This window comes from Phocoena sinus, chromosome 18 (genome assembly GCF_008692025.1).
Source record: "Phocoena sinus isolate mPhoSin1 chromosome 18, mPhoSin1.pri, whole genome shotgun sequence".
NCBI classification, from domain to species: domain Eukaryota; kingdom Metazoa; phylum Chordata; class Mammalia; order Artiodactyla; family Phocoenidae; genus Phocoena; species Phocoena sinus.
The window spans coordinates 3,064,911-3,073,490 of NC_045780.1; the positions used below are offsets into that span (position 1 = coordinate 3,064,911).

Below are 8,580 nucleotides of genomic sequence, written 5' to 3' on the forward strand. Positions count from 1 at the left end.
ACACTCAGTGAAGAGATGGGTACCATTATGTACATTGTTCAGATAAGGCAACTGAGGCAGAGAGGTCAATGCCTCCCCCAGGTCACACAGCAGGCAAGCAGCAGGGTTGGGACCTGAACCCAGTTTACCTCACGACCGCCAAACACTAAGAAATCACGTTATAGAAATAATATAAATAACTAGTATGTGATGAAATGAAGCAGGGTGGGCAAGAGAAACTGTGAGGGTGTACACGGTGGAGGAGAACGAGAAGGTTGGACAGCTGATGGCTCGAGGGAGGTCTGACACGTCCAACCAGGCAGGAACACAGTCACTCTGAAGGACAACCAGGTAGCAGTGAAGAGCAGCTGTTTTTAGGGTGTCTGAAAAGCATACGTTCTAAAGCACTAGTTCTCAAACTTCAGCGTGTGTGAAAATCACCTGCAAGGCTGTTAAAATACAGACACACACCCCAGAAACTCTAATTCGGCGGGTCCGGGGGAGAGCCCCAGAACTCGCTTTCTAACAAATTCTCAGCTGACGCAGATGCAGAACCACTGCTCTGGGCAAATGGTTAACAGTCATGAATGATGGGCAGAATTGTCTGAGGGTCCCTCATCTCCGAGCTGGGGTCCGTGTCCCCACCTCTGCTTATTCTGTCCCCAGAGGCTACAATGCCTCCCTCTGTCAGCCCCTTCCCCAACCTGCACCCTCCTATTCAGCCCTGGCTGTGGTTAGCTCCTCCTCCAGGAAGGCTTCCTGGATCCTCGGCCTCCCATGGGCTCCCCTAACGCCCTCCCCATAAACTGATCCCTCACCTGCTACAGGTCTTTCCTTTCACATGCCTACCACTCCCACCGGAAAGAGTGTGAGCCTCCACGAGGGCAAGGGCTGGTTCCATCCCCAGCACCCAGCACATAAAAGGGAAAGGGGGAAGGGAGCAAACTTTCTGAAGCTGTTCTTCCTTTCAGCCGCAGAGTCCCAACATCCGAACTGGACAAGTTTCAATGCCCACATGGTTTAAGTGGTTTTAGGACTCGGGCCTCCTCTCTTTTTATACAGCACACGTGGTGGTGACGTAGTAGGGCCTGACCTCGTTTAATGTGACTGTAATTTTAACACTCCTCCACAAGACTGCTCGCTGCTTCTATTATGGAGAACAGTAATTGCCAGGAAAGCCTGTGATCAAAGTTCCGATACCAGGAACACGTCTCCTCCCTGGCCTCCTGCCCCCTCTGCTCTAAGACAACAAACACGGGGCCCCAGCGCCCCGCACCTGCCAGAGATGGCGGGCAAGGATCCCAGATTCCTGCAGGCCGCATCTCGCCCGCCCACACCTTCCAGTCTAGCCCTTTCAGACCTGAGTTCTGTTTTTCTCTAAGGACAGCCTGCCAGGCTTAGGGAACAAACTCTGAAACGGTGCTCATGGGAGAGGGAAAAAGCTGCCCCTCCCTCTCCCAGATTAGCAGGCAGGGTCCTTTTAGAGATCCCCAGCCCCATGGCTGAACCCCGAGAGAGAATTGGGGGTCCAGCTCAGCTCTGACCAGAGCAAAAGATGTCCTGAGTCAGGCACACGGTCCCTGAAGTGACAACGCTAAGCTTGCATTGCTTCCACGGTGACAAAGAGCAGTCCTGTGTCACGGAAACAGGTGGAGGTTATTTCTGGCCAAGAAATCAGGTCCTTTAAGGTCCTGGTTAGGTAACACTTGAAGATCACGAGCACAGGAGGGGGCATTACCTGTGGCCACAAGTGTTGACATTCCGACCACAGCAAATGGCCACAGCCATGTATGAGAAACAGGGACCATCTCTGGCCACTTGGGGCTTTGCCGCCCACAGTCAGAAAGCACCCCTGGCCCCGAAGGGAGACTGCGGAGGGCTGGTCCGGGACGCCCACAAGGCCCCACGTGCCCCTCGTTTTCCCTCCTCTAGTTCGTGAAAGGCTCTGGGAAGCTGCTGTGGAGGGGTATGAGCTTCAGAGCAGACAGACGCTGGACGTGCCTGTGGATCTCCTGGGCCTGGCAGCATCGCATTCAAATCTCAGCCTTGACTCTTCCTACGGGGCTGTGGCCAGGACATTCGATTCCTCCCCCTGTGCGAGGGGAGCGGTGAACCTAACCTGCTCTGCAGTTTACACCGATGATCCATCCGAACCACAGAACACAGACAGTGAATGTCTCAGCATTTCTCCCAAGGACGCACTGAGCCACGCGTCTGATTCTGGAGCATCAGAGAGAAGTTAATTACACGCAACGAACACCTTAGGGCATTAGGGCTGGATTGTGTCAAGAAAGGCAGTTGTGGAATGGCTTGAGCAATCCTGGGCGAGCAGCGCCCTCCAGGTTCCCCGAGGGCTCCTGGAGAAAGAGATGAACCAGACAGCAGGGAGCAGAGCTGGGAATGGGGGGGCTTGGCTGGGAGCCCGAGGCCAGGGGTAGATGGGGGCGGGGCATGGCAGAGCCAACACAGAGACAGCATCTAACTGGACAGGCTCCCCCTTCACCCCTGTTTTATCTGAGATGCAGAGATGAAGGAAATCACATTAGCGCTTTGTACTAAGGCCTTTCTCTCTGCAAATGAAGATACAATTCATCGTTCCAGTTACTGATTTTCAAATTGCCATGGATTGTACAATTTGCCTCTAGAAAGCAATGTATGTTTGGCGCTCCTGCCTGATGTTCCGGAAAATTCTAAAAACATCTGAATTTAAACTTCTGCGATTTTATGATCCCGTTTATGCCATTACGTATCTCGAAAGCAAACATTTTTTAAATGTTTAGTTTTCAGACCAAAAAAAAAACAAAAAAAAGAACCCACTGACAATTTCCATTCCAAATGAATCCTCCCAATGCCTCTTAGCTCAGGAAGGAAAGGGTTCGTTCACTGCTTTGCACAGCAAGCCCAGAGGTCACCCCACCAAGCTGCAGGGCCATGCATGGAGAGTCCTGAACCAGAGGTCGGCAGGTCAGGGATCTACTGTCCCGCTGCCTGCCCTGGACATATCATTTTGTTTCTCTGGGCCACAGTTTCCTCGTCTGTGGAAAGTAAGGCCCCTTCCAGCCATCGAAGTATAAAACTTTCCCGACATTCTGCCTCAGCATCTGCCTGAGAACAAACACTTGCCTCCAACTTTCAGGAAGAGGAAGGAGGCACAGGAGCAAGGCTTTAAATTGTATAATGAAGCAGAAATAAGCAGGACTCACCACATCACAGGGCTCTCAAGGACCCTAAAGATCTGGCCAGCTAAAGTGAAACTGACCTCTCACTGCAGGGGAGGAGCCGGCTGGCAAAGGTCTTTGCAAGAAGCTTTCTTCCAGCCTTCCTGTAGCCAAGGGGGCCAGGTGGTCTCTTCAGGAAAGTGAGCTGGAAGCCAGCCCAGGCAGTGTCCCCAGTCTTTCTGAGGGACAGGAGGCATTAGGTTTTCCCCACACACTGCTCTACAGTATAGATATTATGCCCTCAACAGCAGTAAACTGCAGACCAAGTAAAACACGCAAATAATGACCTCATTTCCAAGGCCGAATCCCAGCCCACGTATGAGTTCCAAAGTTAGCACGGCCTGGGAGCACAGCCGCCTGGCGAGAAGAGGGGCTCTCCCACCACACAGCCACGAGAAACTGGGCCTGGTACTTAAAGTTCTCTGAGCCTCCCCTTTCTCATCGGTAAAATGGGGCTAGGAATGCATCGACATTACAGGGAAGCGAGGAGGATTCATGAGTTATTACTGCATGCACGTCCCTCGGAAGACTGCTCGGCTCCTACTAAGTGTTTGACAACTGCTACCTAATATTCACATTAACATCAATATCGACATAGTCGGAGAACTTGTCTACATACGATACTACTTCTTCAGTAAGAACACACACAGAACCAGGAGCAGATGGGAAGGTCCTGACGTCCACAGAGGTCCTGGGGAAGCTGGTTGCCTACTTGTAACACTTTCAGACCTTCTGAAATAAAGACGTCTGCCGGGTACTGGAGGACCGACTGGAAGGGAAGAAAGGGAACCGAGGAGTGGTGATGCAGCGGCAAAATCAACAACCAGAGGAACCGAAACAAGGTGCGCTCTGGAGGCGGGAAAAGCACAGGGAGAAGTAGGTAAAAGGCAAGACAGCCCACAGCACGGGAGCACAGGCAAAAAGGCAGCCAGCCAGCCTGGGTGGGAGGAAGGTGGAAAATCTGGGGACCAAAGGAGGGGTGTGAAAATTAGAATTCTGGGTAAGAAACAGTCACATAAAACTCTAAAGGATGGGGGGAGGGGGCAGAGGCCAAGGTTCAGCACAGGGAGGAAGCGTAATCACCAGGACCCCGAGGACACTGCGGTGAGGAAATCTGCAAGAAGGGGGCATAGAAAAGGAGCATGTGTTAGGAAAAATAAAATGGGTGAAACTTCTGTACCTGTTAGAGAAGAGCACAGTACTTGGGGACTTGGAGGGGTTAATAGGGTAGAAAACACCAGGCAACACGGAAAATGAGGTGAGACGCAGGGAAAAGCGTGGTAGGAGGGGCGGATGATGTATGAATTTAGATGGCCTCGGTAACAAGTGCTAAATAAACTCAAGTTATTCTTTTGTTTATCAACAAGACTGTCCAGTGCTGGGAAGCAAATGACGGAGAGAGTTCTGTTTGTATGGTTGGTTGGTTTGGCCTTTATTCCGCACCTGGAGGGAGGGGAGGTTTGCCGGGGCTCAGACTGCACAGCCGGTTGGTGGCCTCCAGCCCAGGTCACCTGAGCTCCCCGGCCGTAGGCGCAGCGCTGGTCCGTGTCCCCCTGGGCTGGCGTGCCCACTCCCTCACCTCGCCTAACGTAAGTGGAAGCAAACCAGCCCTGGAGCTCATCCCTCCAGTTCAGGGTCGCCGGACTCAGGGTCCCGCCTTTCTCGGGAGATGAGGCCCGGGGCACCCGGAGAGAAACTCGCTTTGGGAGAGATCTCCAGCGCATCCCCTGGGCGGCGCGGGCGCTCTGCGCCTTTGTCCCGCCCGCAGCCCGCGGCGGGCGCGGGTTAAGTCTGGGGATCCCCAGGCGCGCGGGGCCGGGGGTCCCTCGCCCTCGGGCCGCCCAGCCCCGCAGCGAGCTCACCGAGCGAACTCGGTGTTGGGGCTGCGGGGCCGGCGTCAGGGTAACTCAGCTCCCGGGCTCGGGCTCCTCGCCAACACCCGGGCGCCCGCCCGGCGCCTCGGCGCAGCCTCACCTACCGCGGCCCCGCTCGAAGGAGCCTCCAAAGTCTGCCGATCCAAGACGTCCCAGCGACCCAGGGCTGGTCCTGGCGCCGCGGAGATCCGAGCACGCCGGGCTCTCGGAGGAGCCTCCGCTCGAGTGCGCGGACTCCGGGCGGGCGGCGGGCTGGGCTGCGGGGGAGGAGCGCGGCGCTGAAGCCAGCCCGCCGCTGCCGCCCGGCCCAGGCCACGCCCCCGCCGGCCCAGGCCACGCCCCAAACCCCGCACTTCTTCCACACACACCCCAGGCCTAGCCCAAGCCCCAGGCCACGCCCCCGGCTCAGCTACCTTTCCACCCCCCCACCCCGGACCACGCCACACCTGGCTCCAGGCCACCGCTCCGGCTAGGCTCTCCCTTCTTGCCTCAAGCCACGCCCCCAGCTCAGCCCCCAGACCACGCCCCTGGCTCGGCTCTTCTCCTCCCCTCCAGCCCCCTCCGTCCCCGGCCACCTTTCCAGCGGCCCTGCTGTCCCCACCATCCTCGCAGACATTCCCAACCCACCCTGCTCCACCACGAGGATATCCCCCCACCACACGCCCGCCCCGCTACACTTCCCCCGACCCTAACTCCTCATCCACCCAGCTACACCCGCCAGTCGGGGTCTCCTTCATCCACCCCCAGCAACTCCCCCCATGTCAGCACCCCCCAGCCCGGCCCCCCCTAAACCCGGCTCCCCTCCCCCTCATCAACCCCCCAGCATCGGCCCTGGGCGGGAGGAGCAGTCGCGTCGCCCAGGCAACCGCCCCTCACTGCCCCCTCGCCCCACCTCTGACAGGGAAGAGGTCACTCCAGGCCAAAGCGCCCAGGCTACACTTTTTGTGAAAAAGAAAACCCTAAGCGAGGGCTTCCCTGCTGGAGCAGTGGTGACGAATCCGCCTGCCAATGCAGGAGACACGGGTTCGAGCCCTGGTCCGGGAAGATCCCACATACCGCAGAGCAACTAAGCCCGTGCACCACAACTACTGAGTCTGCGCTCTAAAGCCCTCGAGCCACGACCGCTGAGCCTGCGTGCCACAACTACTGAAGCCCGCTCGCCTGGAGCCCATGATCCGCAACAAGGGAAGCCACCGCAATGAGAAGCCCGCGCACCGCAACCAAGAGTAGCCCCCACTGGCCACAACTAAAGCCTGCACGCAGCAATGAAGACCCAACGCAGCCAAATATATAAATAAATGTATTAAAACCAACAACAACAAGGGCTTCCCTGGTGGTGCAGTGGTTGAGAGTCCGCCTGCCGATGCAGGGGACACGGGTTCGTGCCCCGGTCCGGGAGGGTCCCACGTGCCGCGGAGCGGCTGGGCCCGTGGGCCGTGGCCGCTGAGCCTGCGCGTCCGGAGCCTGTGCTCCACAGCGGGAGAGGCCACAACGGTGAGAGGCCCGCGTACCGCAAAAACAACAACAACAACAACAGAAAAAAAAAAAAAAAACCCTAGGTGAGGACTTTTAAACCTACCCACTTCCCCAGGACCTAGAGCAGGTCTTCCGTGGACTGTCTGGGTGAACACACTCAGAACTCTCACCCTTCCCGGGTGGCTCATGGCGCAATCACTAATTCACAGGAAAACCGCAGAGACGAAGGTAACCCTTCTGCGCAAGGATCTGGGCCCTAAAAGTTGCATGATTGTTTCCTGATGTGCACCTAATGGAATTCATGCAATAAACACATTCCTTTAAAAACTGCTGTCTTTTAGATGATTCATCTGAGCGGTTCTGCGTTGCCAGCACTCTAATTATACATGTTACTCTTATAATCAAAGAAGAACAATAACCACTATGTAAAAACTAAAGAACATATACAAATATTAAATTACACAATGAAAAGTCAAAATTAATTCTATACACGCTTTTTTAAATAGTGGAAAACTATTCTGTGTGATACTCAGACGGTGGGTACATGTCGTTATGCGTTTGTCAAAACCCACAGAATATACAACACGAAGAGTGAAACCTGATGTGAAGTCGTTTATCATAACGTATCAATATGGGCTCATCAATCGCAACCAATGTGCCACACTGATGTTAAGATGCCCGTAACAGGAGAAACTGGGGGGATGGGGGTGTGGTACAGGGAGGAGTTGAGGGAATCCATGGGAACTCTCCTTTCCTCCCAGTCTTCCTGTAAACCCAAAACTGCTCTAAAATAACAGCCCATTAATTAAAGCACACACACCGAAATACTAATGATCATTATCTCTGGGTTGTGGAAATATGGGCAAGTTTTTATTTTATTGTTCGGATCTTTATTTGAAACTCCCCCAAATTTTTGACAGTGAATATATATTTTTAAAGCAGAAACACATAATATTGGGCTGGCCAAAAAGTTCATTCAGGTATTTCTGTAACATCTTACAGAAAAACCCAAACGAACTTTTTGGCCAACCTAAAATAAATAAGCAATGGAAAATTTTAGAAACATAGCATGAAAGGCTAATATCAAATATTTCATTTTATTTCTACTTTCTATAACTTTAACGAAACCTGCATGAAGCTCTCACAAATGTTAAAAATGACGTCTATTTCAGTACTGTTTTAAAAAAAGAATATCGAGGGCTAAATTGATAGTTTTTAAATTAGCTCTCTGAAATTAGCACAAATCTGAGGAGAAATTTTTGATTATTCTTTTTTAAAAAATCTGTGTCTCAGAGGATCATTTCTGCCTGCCTGGAAACTGTTATTAATATTTACATGAACACTGGCTCTCAGGTAAACGGATTTCTCTAGAGCTGTAAAGACTCGGCCTGCTTCCCTGATACCTGTGACCTGGGCTAGCCCTTTACCTTGCTGAGTGTCAGCTTTCCCTTCGGTGAAAAGGGAAACCTACCTCTCTGGATTGGTTGGAAAATATTAATACCAAACTTTAGCCCATATAAGACTCCTGGTATAATACATACAGGTGCTTAATAATTATTAGTTCCTGTCCTTTAAAAAATACAATTTTTGTTTTGTTTTGTTTTAGTGGGGCTCTTGAGCTCCTGAGATAAAAAGATATTTCTGGTTTTAGATTATTAACTTATTGGACAAAGCAGGATCTGACATGGAGAGACTGGGTGCTCTACATCCAGAGCCAGCACTAGTTAACAGGCATCGAGGGAATAAATCACCAAACTTCTCTGGCTCTCACTTTCCTAATCTGCTAAATGAGTGATGCGGACCAGCCATCTCAAAGTTTCCTTCAGCCTCCATCATTCCATGGGGAATCTCACTGTGGCTTCTGCGTAAAAAGGCTCTAAATCTCCTACAGTGACCTCTCTCTGCCCACACAACCAGCCATCACTCACAGGCCTGCAAACAAAGCTGACATCTGCATTCTACCTTCCCCACCAATGGGAACTTCCAAAGGTTTCTTTGGACTTTTTTCTCTTAGTGATCCGCTGGTACCCAAC

General features: G+C 52.8%; 1 protein-coding gene across 1 annotated transcript in view; it reads right to left on the minus strand.

The window, feature by feature from the left end:
* The window catches only part of SPATA13 (spermatogenesis associated 13), a 122,491-nt gene extending 117,184 nt beyond the window's left edge, over positions 1-5,307 (minus strand). The window contains exon 1 of the mRNA XM_032611681.1: positions 5,176-5,307. The gene's annotated coding sequence lies outside the window, so the exon portion shown is untranslated. The remainder of the gene's footprint in view (positions 1-5,175) is intronic.
* Positions 5,308-8,580: the final 3,273 nt, after the last annotated feature.